The sequence below is a fragment of the Perognathus longimembris genome, chromosome 15 (genome assembly GCF_023159225.1).
Source record: "Perognathus longimembris pacificus isolate PPM17 chromosome 15, ASM2315922v1, whole genome shotgun sequence".
Taxonomy (NCBI): domain Eukaryota; kingdom Metazoa; phylum Chordata; class Mammalia; order Rodentia; family Heteromyidae; genus Perognathus; species Perognathus longimembris.
In genome coordinates this window covers 41,858,190-41,871,491 of record NC_063175.1, presented here as the reverse complement: position 1 = coordinate 41,871,491, position 13,302 = coordinate 41,858,190, and positions in this window count along the sequence as shown.

The window sequence follows — 13,302 nt, the reverse complement described above, 5'->3', positions numbered from 1 at the left end:
GTTTGGTTGAGTTCCAGTGGCTCACTTTAGGACTTAGTCATCTTGAAGTCTGTGCCAGCCAGACTCAGCAAAGAGCAGGCATCCAAAGAGAAGGAAAATAGCCTTCTTTCTCCCTCCTCCTCTTCCTTCTCTTCCTCCTCCTCCTTCTCCTCCTCGCCCTCCTTCTATTCCTCCTCCTCCTTCTCCTCCTCCTCTTCCTCCTCCTTCTTTTCTTCCTCCTCCTCCTCCTCCTCTTCCTTTTTCTTCTTTTTGCACTTAAGCTGAAATTATACTTCTAGAGTGTGCAGAACATGTTAAATGATTATTTACAAATAAGACTACTTTCATGGCTCAAGATACAAAGGTCTTAATGGAACAATGAAAAACAAATCACTAACATTCTTTTTTTTTTTTTTGGCCAGTCCTGGGCCTTGGACTCAGGGCCTGAGCACTGTCCCTGGCTTCTTCCTGCTCAAGGCTAGCACTCTGCCACTTGAGCCACAGCGCCGCTTCTGGCCGTTTTCTGTATATGTGGTGCTGGGGAATCGAACCCAGGGCCTCGTGTATCCGAGGCAGGCACCCTTGCCACTAGGCTATATCCCCAGCCCAACTAACATTCTTTACAGGAAAATCCCCACTTCTAGTGCCACAGTAATTTCTATAGAAATATCTAAGGTCATTAATAGAATTTTTGAAGACAGTTCACTGTGTAAGAGTGACCTTTCATATCATTCTCACTGACTTGTAGTGCCCACCATTATTTGTAACCAGTAAACCATACTAAATATGTTTGTAACAACCATTGTGATATATTCTGTACTTGTATTGCTAAAAAATGAATTATTGACCCAATAAATATAGTGTTCCTGAAAAAAACACACAAATAAGACTACTTTGCAAAAAGAATGAATTCCAACTTATGAAGATCACAAAGTGGTATGAATAGAACCTGTTGTTTATATCTTCGTGCCAGCAATAAAATGACAGACCATAAGCAGCTTTATCCAGATAATGCAGATCAAAGATTTGGTGTCGTGTGTGTGTGTGTGTGTGTGTGTGTGTGTGTGTGTGTGTGTGTGTGTGTGTGTCTGCTGGGGCTGGCCTTGAGTAGACATTCTCCCAGATCTGTCTCCCCAGTAGCTGAAATTACAGGTCTGTGCTACCACTCCCTGGACCTCCATGACTTTTTGTACTAGCATTTATTTGTTTTTGTTTGTTTGGATGCTAGTGCTAGGGCTTGAATTTAGGATTTCACATGCTTGTTTAACTTTTTCCTCTCAAGGCTGGTGCTCCATCACTCGAACCACACTTCCACTTCTGGCATTTTGCTAGTTCATTGGAGAAAAGAGTCACTCAGATTTGTCTGTTTGGGCTGCCTGAGAACCTCAACCCTCAGATTTCAGCCCCTTGAATGGCTAGGATTACAGACGAGCCACTGGCATCCCAGATTTTTATCCTCTTGTGTGAAGATGTCATTGGTGTCCTGCTGACATCTATGATGTGCTCAGAATGGTTTTTAAAAATGCATGCAACAGGGGCTGGGGATATGGCCTAGTGGCAAGAGTGCCTGCTTCATATACATGAGGCCCTGGGTTCGATTCCCCAGCACCACATATACAGAAAATGGCCAGAAGTGGCGCTGTGGCTCAAGTGGCAGAGTGCTAGCCTTGAGCAAAAAGAAGCCAGGGACAGCTGCTAAGGCCCTGAGTCCAAGCCCCAGGACTGGCCCCCCGCCCAAAAAAAAATAAATAAAATAAAAAAATAAAAATGCATGCAACAAATTATGTAGAATGACCACACAATCCAGTTACAATGAAATCAAGTTACAGGAGTAAATTTTAAGTCCCAAATTTGTGGTATAATAATTTATATGCAACATTATAATGCATTAAATAAAAACCTAATGGTCTGAAAACCGGCCTTAAAGCTATTTTGAAGTACTTGTAGCAACTGCCAAGTGATTGAAAACTCATTCTGCTCATTCTGGTGGCTTGTTTACCCACATTCATAACTGAAGAAATGTTAAATTACAGGTAGAAACTAGTTTTTTGTTTAAGTATGTTGTTTCCAATCCTAGTTCACATAGTCCTGGTGATAAAGGATTCTTGTACTTATCAGTGTTTGCCTAACTTCAACTAAGAGCCCTGTTTTCACCTGTCAGCAATTTGTGCTTTCAACTTGTATTGCTGGAAACATTTCCTGTAGTCATTTCTTTAGTCCTTCCTCCCTTGTCAAGGTTATGTGGAGACATTCACCCCCAAGGGGTTGTGAGTTTTCATTAGATGATTTCAGTTTATTGAGCTTTGCCTGGAGCCATGTTTCCTGGACGGCCCAGTCATTGGAAGGTCCCACATCACAACACAAAGTATTAACTGATTAACACGGCAGAGGTTGGTTTAGGTTGAAAACTGGCCAAAGTTCTCGGCCTAGATGGCTTAGAAATTTGTCTGACTCGCCTTCTGTTCCTTGTAAAGAGGAATTTATTCACCTCTCCCATGCCAAGGCTGCATGTTGTTAGCCAAGTCAAGAAAGTAATTTCTAGGGCTGGAGATATGGCCTAGTGGCAAGAGCGCTTGCCTCATATACATGAGACCCTGGGTTCGATTCCCCAGCACCACATATACAGAAAATGGCCAGGAGTGGCGCTGTGGCTCAAGCGGCAGAGTGCTAGCCTTGAGCAAAAAGAAGCCAGGGACAGTGCTCAGGCCCTGAGTCCAAGCCCCAGGACTGGCCAAAAAAAAAAAAAAAAAAAGAAGAAGAAAGTAATTTCTAGCTGGGCACATGGGGCTCACACCTATCATCATAGCTGCTCAGGAGGCTGATATCTGAGGATCGTGGTTTGAAGCCTAGGCAGGAACGCCTGTGAGATCTTTATCTTTAATTAAGTACCAAAAAACTAGAACTGTGGCTCTAGTGGTAGAGTGCCAGCCCCAGACTTGAGTGAAAAAGCTAAGGGATAGGTTCCAGAGTTCAAGTCCCAGTATTAGAACAAACAAACAAAAAGCGTTATATTCACTGTGAGAAATTTTAAAAAGGAAACGAAACTGTTTTCTAGTTACAGACTCCATCACTCTTGCTCCATTGTGCACTGAAGAGAGCAGAAAGGAGAAATGAGAGGAACGTGGAGGATCATTTTCTCTATCCAAATGGCACAGCCTAACTTGCCTTCATATTACCAAGCATTTCCACAAACAGCCTCTGCTTCCCTCCTGCATCTCAGGCAAGTTGACTGCTATCTCCATGAATCTATTAAGTTGCTTGTGATTCAAGCACCAGTGGCTCATGCCTGTAATCCTCACTACTCAAGGGCCTGAGTTCTAAGAAGCAGCACTGTTTGAAGCCAGCCCCAGCAGGAAAAGTCCATAAGCCTTTTTTTTTTTTTTTTTTTTTGCTAATCCTGGGGCTTGAACTCAGGGCCTGGGCACTGTCCTTGAGCTTCTTTTGCTCAAGGCTAGCACTTCACCACTTGAGCCACAGCACCACTTCTGGCTTTTTCTGTTTATGTAGTACTGAGTAATCGAACCCAGGGCTTCATGCATACTAGACAAGCACTGTACCACTAAGCCGCCTTCCCAGCCCTGGTAAGACTCTTATCTCCAATTAACCACCAAAAAGCCAGAAATAGAGGTGTGGCTCAAGTGGTAGAGTGCCAGCCTTGAGCAAAAAAAGCTAATAGAAAGCTTGAAGTCCTGGGTTTAAGACATTAAAAACAAACAAACAAGCAAGAACAGCAACCAAAAACAAAAACAAAAACAAAAAAACCCACCCCAAAATACTGCAAAAGTTCCTCCTCTTTGGGTGAAAGCCACTCAAATACCCATCAGAGAGTCAATGAATAAACAAAATCTAGTCATTTGACGCAATTAAATGATTTGGCTTTAGAAGGGAAAGATATTCAGACACATCATGACATGAATGAACTTTGAAAACATTATGATAAGTGAAATCGGCCAGCCACAAAAGACAAAAGGTCTGACTCCATTTCTGCAAGGCTTTTGGAGTCAGATTCATGGAGGCAGAAAGGAAGAGGATGGTCGCTAGAGGCTGGTGCTTTATGTGAATACTTTCAGTTTTGCAAAAATAATTGTAAAACAGTATGAGTATACTTCCCACTAATGAAATGTACATCTAAAAATAGCTAAGATAGTGAAATTTATATATGTAGATGCTACTGTAATTAACAATAATTATTTCTAAGAGAGTAAAGAGGCCCGGGAAAGAAAAATTAGATGTGCCAGTTCGGAGAGCATTTAAGCTGTTAGGGTGGAATTTCAAAAGTGAGTTCGAGGCTGGAGTCTGAAGTCTGAGGATCACAGTTTGAGTTCATCCTAGGCGAACAAGCCTGAGAGACTCTTAGCTCCCATCAACCACCAAAAAGCTGTAAGTGGAAGTTTTGCTTAAGCAGTAGTGTTGGTCTTTTTTGTTTTGTTTTTTTTTTAGGCTGTAAAACAGATTTTATTCAGGAATAATTGCAAGAGGAGAAAAGTGAAAGAGGCTCAATTCTGAAGACAACAAGAAAAAATAGGATAAATACAGTCTTCTTTTATTTTTGAGTGGTAGTACTGGGGTTTGAACTCAGGGCCTCCTGCTTATTAGGCAGACAGTCTACCACTAAGCCACAATCCCAGTTTAGAGTATTGATCGTAAGCAAAAAAGTTAATCAAGAGTTCAATCCCAGAATTCAAACCCCAATATTTTCTCTCTCTCTTTCACACACACACACACACACACACACACACACACACACACACACACACACACGGAAAACAATTAGCTAGTGGGAGAAGTCAGATTGCTGCAGGTTGAGAAGCAAGTATGAGGAGAAGTGGTTGAGGAAGTCTCTCCTGAGAACTTTGGAGACACAGGAGACAAGTAAGGCAGACGTAAAGGGGCTTGTGGCACCAGAGGGATCAGGAAGGGGTGGCTGAGTGGGTTTTGAAACTGGAAGGAAGTATGATGGGATAGATCAAAGTTCAGAGACAGAGAGGCTGGGAATGTGGCTTAGTGGTAGAGTGCTTGCCTAGCATGCATGAAGTCCTGGGTTCTATTCCTCAGTACCTCATAAACAGAAAACACCGGAAGTGGTGGTATGACTCAGGGTTGAATGCTAGCCTTGAGGGACAGTGCCTAGGCTCTGAATTCAAGCCCCAAGACTGGTTAAAAAAAAAAAAAGTCCTGAGGGAGGATGAGGACAGCTTGCCCTTGGGCAGAGGGCCAGCAAAGTATGCTGTTGAGCGACAGTAAGGGAGGGTGTGAATGTTGCTGGTAGGAAAGGGGGGGGCAGGGAGGGAGGGAGAGAGGATCTCAGAGCTTTCTGCATGACCCTGAGCAAGGAAAAAATTCAGGAGACAGTAGGGACCTAGCCATGGTTAGCAGTCATGCTTTATAAGCATTCACTGCAAGCCCAAGAAACTTATCTCTGGCTGATAAATAAAAGGTAAAGTCCGGTTGCAACATGGAGCCAAACTTGGGGTGTTGTTGGGGGAGGGTATCAAAGTAAAAGCAAGGTTAGTATGAGTTAAGGATGTAGGGGTTACTTGGGGAGCTAGAGGAAGATAGGGAACTAATAAAAGATTGGAAGACAATAAAAAGATCCTCAGTATGATGTTTCAAAAGGTCAAAGGCAGTATTTGGAAGGAGAAAACTGGAAACTCAGAGGGTTGGAGAGTTGCAGACAAAGAGCAAATGCCAAGGAGGGCAGGACTCAGTGTGACTCACTGGCCCAGTAAAGGTCACTTTACTTATTTATTGTGCCCATACTGGGATTTGAACTCGGGGCCTGGATGTTCTCTTTTAGCTTTTTTCACGAAAGGTGCTCTTCCAATTGAGCCACAGCTCTACTTCCTGCTTTTTGCTGGTTCATTGAAGATGAGTCTCATGGACTTTTCTGCCAAGGCTGCCTTCAAATCTTGATCCTCAGATCGCAGCCTCCTGGATTTGCAGGATTGCAGGTGTGAGCCACCAGGATCCAGCAGTCACTGGCTTTTTTTTTTGTGAGTCGGGATGGCAAATGAGATTGTGAGGTAGATGGGTACAGAACATTCTCAATTAGAGATGTTCACACACACCTGTCCCAAATCAAACCCAGGATACTTTACCCCATGAGATGCTCCTCCCAACCATGTCATTTCAGCAAATGTCACTTCTCTCTGTCCATAATGTCATGATGACAACATGAGGCAGAGTTAAGATACTTGGTTTTCCTTTCTGCTTGAGCATTTACTAGTCATGAACCATGGCCATTCTCTCAACATCTCTCATAAAACTTATTGAACTGAGGGCTTGGCATGTGTCTTAGTGGTAGAGTGGTAGAGTGCTTGCCCAGCATGCATGAAGTACCACATAAACAGAAAAAGCCAAAAGCGGTGCTGTGGCTCAGGAGGTAGAGTGCTAGCCTTGAGCAAAAAGAAGCCAGGGACAGTGCTCAGGCCCTGAGTTCAAGCCCCAGGACTGGCAAAAACAAAACAAAAAAAACAACCCACAAAACATTGAGCTGAGTGAAATAGTGCAAGCCTATAATCCTCGCACCCAGGAAGTGGAGGCAGGAGAAGCAGGAGTTCAAGGTCAGCCTGAGTTACATAATGACAACTTGTCTCATCATTACAATATCTAAGATATCTTCAGGATTGTTCAAAAGACCAAGTTAAATGGGCATGTGAAAATACCTAAAAGTAGAAATATAAGTTTCAACGATGGCAACAAAATCTGAAGTTTTTTTTTAATCTTTTTATAAATTTATCACTGGGCACTCACTGGTGGTTCATGCCTGTAATCCTAACTACTAAGAAGGCTGAGATCTGAGGATTGTGGTTTGAAGCCAGTCTGGCAGGAAAGTCCAAGAGACTCTTATCTAAATTAACTACCAGCTACGAGTCACAGCTCTGGAAGCAGAGCTGTGACTCAAGTAGTAGGGTACCAGTCTTGAGTGGAAAAAGCCAAGCAAGAGCACAAGTCTCTGAATTCAAGCCCTAGTACTGAGGCCTTCATGCCCACTCCGTACACTGTCTTCCTCAGTCTGTATTAATTACCATACCACCTAACTTATAAGTGTTTCTTTCTCTCTAGTCTTCTAGTGCTTGTCCATCTGAGAGATAACTGCTCAACTTACCTTTTTTATGCCGTGTCAAGATAGTACAAAGAGGTACCAAACTTCAGGTCAGACACTAGAGAAACATTTTATTTCTTCCATTTCAAGTTCTTTATTTTTCTGGAGTATGAGATAGGTGAGCTTGCAAAGCCAGGACTGGTAAGAAGCCAATACAAATTAGTAGAGATGGAGGCTTCCCAGGGGGACCTGGAATGAAACACTGTCCGGCTATGTAGATAGAGCATACATCTATTTGGTTCACTTGAATACTAAATGTACTTACTCTTTAGGACGCCACACAGCTCCCACAGTGAGACTGGGTAGAGATGTGAAAATTTTTTTCCTAAGTCTAAAGTCCATTGTTTCTCTTCCTTACCACTCCCTTCCCCACCCTGCCCTGTTCCCTCTCCAGTCCTCTGCACTTCACAAGTTGGACCCATTTTATTCCCACCTTTTAAAGGTATATTAAGGGGGGGGGGGAAATGAGGGAGGAGGTAACAAATTGTACAAGAAACGTACCCACTGCCTTACATATGAAACTGTAACCCCTCTGTATATCACTTTGACAATAAATAAGTAATTATTTTTTTAAAGGTGTATTAATTGTGCCCTTTGCAGTTGTGTTTGGGGGGTGTGTGTGCGCACGCGTGTGTGCGTGCGCACACACACGATTACTGGGGCTTGAACTTAGTTTGGGCTTTGGACTTTCCCTTGTCTATTTTGCTCCAGACTGGCACTTTACCACTTAAGCCATAAATCCACTTTCAGCTTTTTAATGGTTAATTGGAGATAAGAGTCTCCTGGGCTTTCTGTACAGGCTGGTTTCAAACCATAATCCTCAAATCTTAGCCTCCTGTGTGGCTAAGATTACAGGCATGAGCCACTGGCACCAGGAGTGGGTCTTTTGAGAGTCCCAGCAATGTATCACAGGCAATAACTCAGAATGTTTATCAACTATGTGAGTGGATTCCCCTACTCACACCTCTGGATCTGGAAAGGGCCTTATGCTGTCCCTAAGTCTAATAGTCTTCATTATTTAAAGATATAGCTGAGGCCTGGATTGTGTGGGGGGTGGGGGGAGTCCCCTCTTTACCCCTTTTACCCACCACTGTGACAGGACAGTCTGCAAAGAGCCTGTCTACAGTGTCCTGTGTGGGCTGCTGATCAAATCTCATTGTTTATTCATTAGCATGCCTTGTTGGATGACTCATAAACTGCTCTGAGAACCAGCTCTTCCAGGATCTCATCACAAAGCTGCCACTGGCCTTGCAAAGCCTCTAATCTAATCTTGGGACCTTCATTTGTTGGGACCTTGAATATGTAGCTTACCATTCCAGTTTCCCTTCCTCCCCCAGCTTGTAGAGAATACAAACTGGTTTCTTCTCTGAAGTGCCTTGCAAGCATTCCAGTTATCTGGAATACAATTCACTTGGAGTTGAAGCTCACCATGCACTCTGAACTGAAAGTATGATTGGATGGGAAATCATTAACATAACTTCTTGACAAAATATAGGCAAATGGAAAAAGTTTATAACGTTGAAGCTCTTAAACTATGATAAAAGTTTGTTGAGTATATTTATCACTGTAGATCAACAGAATTTAAAAATATTCAGCCAGCTGCCTGTGGCTCACACCTGTAATCCTAGCTACTCACAAGGCTGAGATCTGAGGATCATGGTTCTAAGCCAGCCCAAGCAGGAAAGCCCATGAGAATCTCATCTCCAATTTACCAGTAAAAAGCTGAAAGTAAAGGCATGGCTCAAGTGGTAGAATGCCAGTCTTGAGCCAAAAAAAGCCAAGTGAGAGCACAAGGCCCTGAGTTTAAGCTACAGCATTGAAGGGGATGATAAAGTTGTGTGTAGGAAGAGCTGGTGAGGGCTCTGGAGGAAGATCACAGAAGTGCTAAGAGCAAGGGAGCATTTCATTCCAGTAGAGAAAACCAAGGGAGGCTTGCATATCTATCACTCTATGTGAGCCTGGAAAGATGTCCAAGGTTCTGAGAGTTAAGACATGAGATTCAGATTGAAAGGCAGATGTGGAATCTCAGAGCTTTCTCCATTCGCAGGAATTTCTGGTGGGAGACTGTAGACTAGACTGCAAGTAGAGATCCAGCATATGGACACCTTTAACACCATGCTAATTGGAACTTGGTCTCTGTTCTGTAAGCAATCAAAAGTTAGTGAAAGTTTTTTTTAAGGGAGGGGGGAAGAAACAGGATGATAGTAGTGACATGATTGAAATATGCTTTCTAAGTATCATGGTATATATTTGCTGGTCCTGAGCTTGAACTCAGGGCTTGGGTTCATCTCTGAGTTTCTTTTTGCTCAAGGCTAGTTCTCTACCATTTGAGCCACAATGCCACTTTTGGCTTTTTCTGGGTTGTTTGTTGGAGATAAGAGTCTCACAGATTTTCCTGCCCTGGCTGGCTTTGAACCTTGATCCTCAGATCTCCACCTCCTGAGTAGCTGGGATTACAGGCACGAGCCACCAGCACCCAGCTGAAAAAACATTTTAAGGTGCAGAACTTGCTTATTTTTAAATGTGTGCAAATGGACAATGCTCCCTTTTTGGCTAGGCATCCTGGGAGAGTCTCACTCAGCAAATAGGCGAATAGAATGCTTGGTAAAGGACAGTGCTGGTTTTGGGCTATCCTGGACTGAGGGCCAGGCCAGAAGGAAGATGGAGATAGAGTTGGTCAGCTTCCTTTTGGAAACAGAAGTTCTCCAGCCCCTCGATTGATGTCCTTTTGGGCTCCAATGACTAGTTCGTTTATGAGTAAGCACAATTTGCTATGCTGTGAGAGTGACTGTAAAACCCTTCTTAGAAAAAGAATGGTCAACACTTGGATTTCCTTTTGGCTCTGTTGGTAAACGTGCATGAGGAGTAGAACCCTGGGTTGGTTCCTGGAGGTTACAGTGCTGAGAGCAGAGGAGGCTCGGGAAAGAAAAGAAAAGAGCTATAGGCCACACTGAGAAAGATCTGTGAGACTCTGTCACCTAGAAATAGACCTGCTCCCCAAGGGTGGAGAAGCCAGAAAGAAAGCGGCCTTGGTGCATGGAAATGGGATGGGCTGTGCTTTAGACTGGCTGGATGGGCATGCGGGCTCTGGCAGGGCAGACTAGTCAGCATTATGGAGTCAGAGTTAGATTGATGGATTTTGTGGCTAAGCTTACATCAAATGAAAGTAAGCTCTCCACCAGGAAGCATGCTCTGGCTGACAGGAGGAGGGTGAAGTGGAGCCGGGAGGGATCAGGGAAAGTGGGGCTTGGGTAGCAGGAGTCAGGAACTCAGAGACAAACAACTATATTAATGAATAGTTGGGAGAAAAGCACACCAGCATTATTTCGTTTGCACTAAGCCTTACATTCCCCCCTGAGCTGCACTGTTTAGTTAAAAATAAGAAAATTAAAAAGGAGAGAGAACAGATCTTCTGACCCTGTCTGCTTGCCAGAATCATTCATCAGTGGATTCAGAGAACTGAGCAAGGATATCTTATCTAGAAGAAAAACTCTTATCCTGGGGTGGAGGAAACAAACACCACACACACAAAAATAGTTTTTACAAAGAAAATAGCTATTTCAAGAATGGACACCTGTTTTGAAGGGAATATGTGGCAGGATTCATTCTTTGAAGGGCTGCTCAAACATTTGTGTCACAATGATTCACAATGAGCGAAGCAACTTGGAAATCTCAGGGCCCAAGTGGGTGCTCCTGGCTCATGCCTGTAATCCTAGCTACTGGGGCGGCTGGGATCTGAGAATCATGATTTGAAGCCAGTCCAGGTAGGAAAATCCACAAGACACTTATCTCTATTTAACCACCAAAAGGTCAGAAATGGAGCTGATGTTCCAGTGAGTTAGTGGTAGGAGTCAGCTGTGTTTTTTGGCAGGGGAGAAATTTCTAACAGAGCCAGTTGTGTGCTTTCAAGGAGCTAGTGCTCACTTTTGTAGAGAAGGCTTTGACCTGACTTCTTCGAGGTGAAGAGACTCTGACTTCCTGTGCATGTGTGTGCGCATGCAGCGTACACATGCTAGCACTGGATGGAGTGTGAACTCAGGACCTGCCCTTTAGCTTTTTCCACTCAAGGCTGGCACTGTACTACTGCTTGAGCCACAGTGCCACTTCTGGCTTTTGAACTGGCTAATTGGAGATAAGAGTCTCATGGGCTTTCCTGCCTAGGCTGGCTTCAAACTACAATTCTCAGATCTGGAATAACTAGGATTACAGGCCGGAGCCTCCAATGCCTGGCCAGGAAGCTCTGACTTTGCTAGGGGGGGCTGGAGGTGAGCTCATTCAACAAGTCATTTGGAAGACACAGGTGAGAGAAGGAAAGCCGAGCTGCAGTATCTGGCGTCACTCCGGAGACAAGTTCTCAGGCCCCTTTCTACCTCCTCCATCCACTCCAATTGTTCAGACACCATGTCTTTCATTTGTCAGCTGCCATTTAACCAGCTGACTTCACTTTCTCCTGAATATCCCCCCTAGATAGACATTGCAACACAAGGCCTCGCCTCGAGTAACTGGTATTGTTTTCCTCTCCCCTTGCTTCAGTCCTTCCTCAATTTACTGAGAACCCAGTAGGATATATAAGCCCAAAGATACCTTGGTGCATTCCTGTAGTTCCTGACCTGGAGGACTTTACAATCTGGGACATAAACATTTTATGTTCTCTCAGACATAAGATTTCTACACATTTCACCATGGCATGGAGATGGAAGAAACTGGAGAGTGCAGTTAAATAGGGTCACATACCACTGAGGATGGTCACAGAGGTCAAATTGCTCCTTTCCAGAGAGAGGAGGAAGACTCTCTGGGGGAGGAGACATTTCCTCTGACACGGAAAGTGGAAGATGAGCTGCAGATGTAGTTAAGAGGTAGAGTGTATGCTTTTCAAGTACAAGGCCGTGAGTCTGATCCTCAGCACTGGAGAGAAGAAAATGACAGTTTAAACAGGCAAAGATGAATATTTTAGCCATATTATATCAAGTGTATACATTTAATTAGTCTCATATTTAGAAGTCTCTCGCCCTTCCTTCCTTCCTTCCTTCCTTCCTTCCTTCCTTCCTTCCTTCCTTCCTTCCTTCCTTCCTTCCTTCCTTCCTTCCTTCCTTCCTTCCTTCCTTCCTGTCTTTCTTTCTGGTCTAAGACTGGGACCTGGGATTCTGTACCTGACCCTTTTGCTCACTGACTAGCTCTCTACCAACTAAGCCATGTCTTCAATTTTACCTTAGTCTCATTTCTAAGTGTTGAAGTCATTGATAAGAGATTTGGAAAAGGTAAGTGGGTGGTCAGTTGCTGTGTATGTATGTGTGTCCTCACACATGTGTGCACATGGGGTTGAGACAAGGTGTTAGTATGTAGCTTAGGCTGGCCTCGAACTTGAGACCCTGCCGCCTTAATCTCCTGAGTGCTGTGTTTACAAGAGTGGCCACCACACACAGCCAACACTTTGAAATATAACCCATTGTTTTGTGTTTTTGTTTGTTTTCTGGTACTGAGGCGTGATTTCAGGGCTGGAGTGCTGCGTACTCAAGGCTGGCACTCTACCACTTGAGCCACAGGTTTACTGTCAACTTTTTGCTGGTTAATTGGAGTCTCTCAAATTTATCTGCCTAGGTTAACTTTGAACCTTGATCTTCAGATCTCAGCCTCCTGAGTAGCTAAGATGACAGGCATGCGCCACTGGCATTGGCTTCATAACTCACTGTTAATAGTCCATCCCCCACTTTAGAATCCGAGAATTGCCCACTGTCAGTGTCAGTTTGATGACTGTCGGAAGGTCATGCAGTATAATAAATGCAGACATCTTTCTGATAGCTTCCTGGTTGGACCCAATCATCCTTATATCCTCCAGTGCTGAAAGTGGAAACTTCATAATATCTGTGATGATCAAATGACAGCTGTACTCCTATATCCAAGCTTTCAATGGGGAAATTGGATTTAATACACCTTAGGCGATACAAAGGAAACAAAATCATCAAGTGAGAATGCTAACAAATACAATCCACGACAATGTTTTCATTAGTCTCTGGTGACCGAGATACCTTCTCCATAAACTTTACTGTATTAAACCCAGGATTAATTTCTACCCAGAGATAATAGTATTTGACTTAAAGCAACTTGCTAAAATGATATGATGGTAATAGTTCTGAGGATGGTGGTACTAAAATAATAATAATAACTCCATTGTGGAAATAAAAAGGGTTCCAATCCTTTGAAGAGCCTTTAGAGGGTGG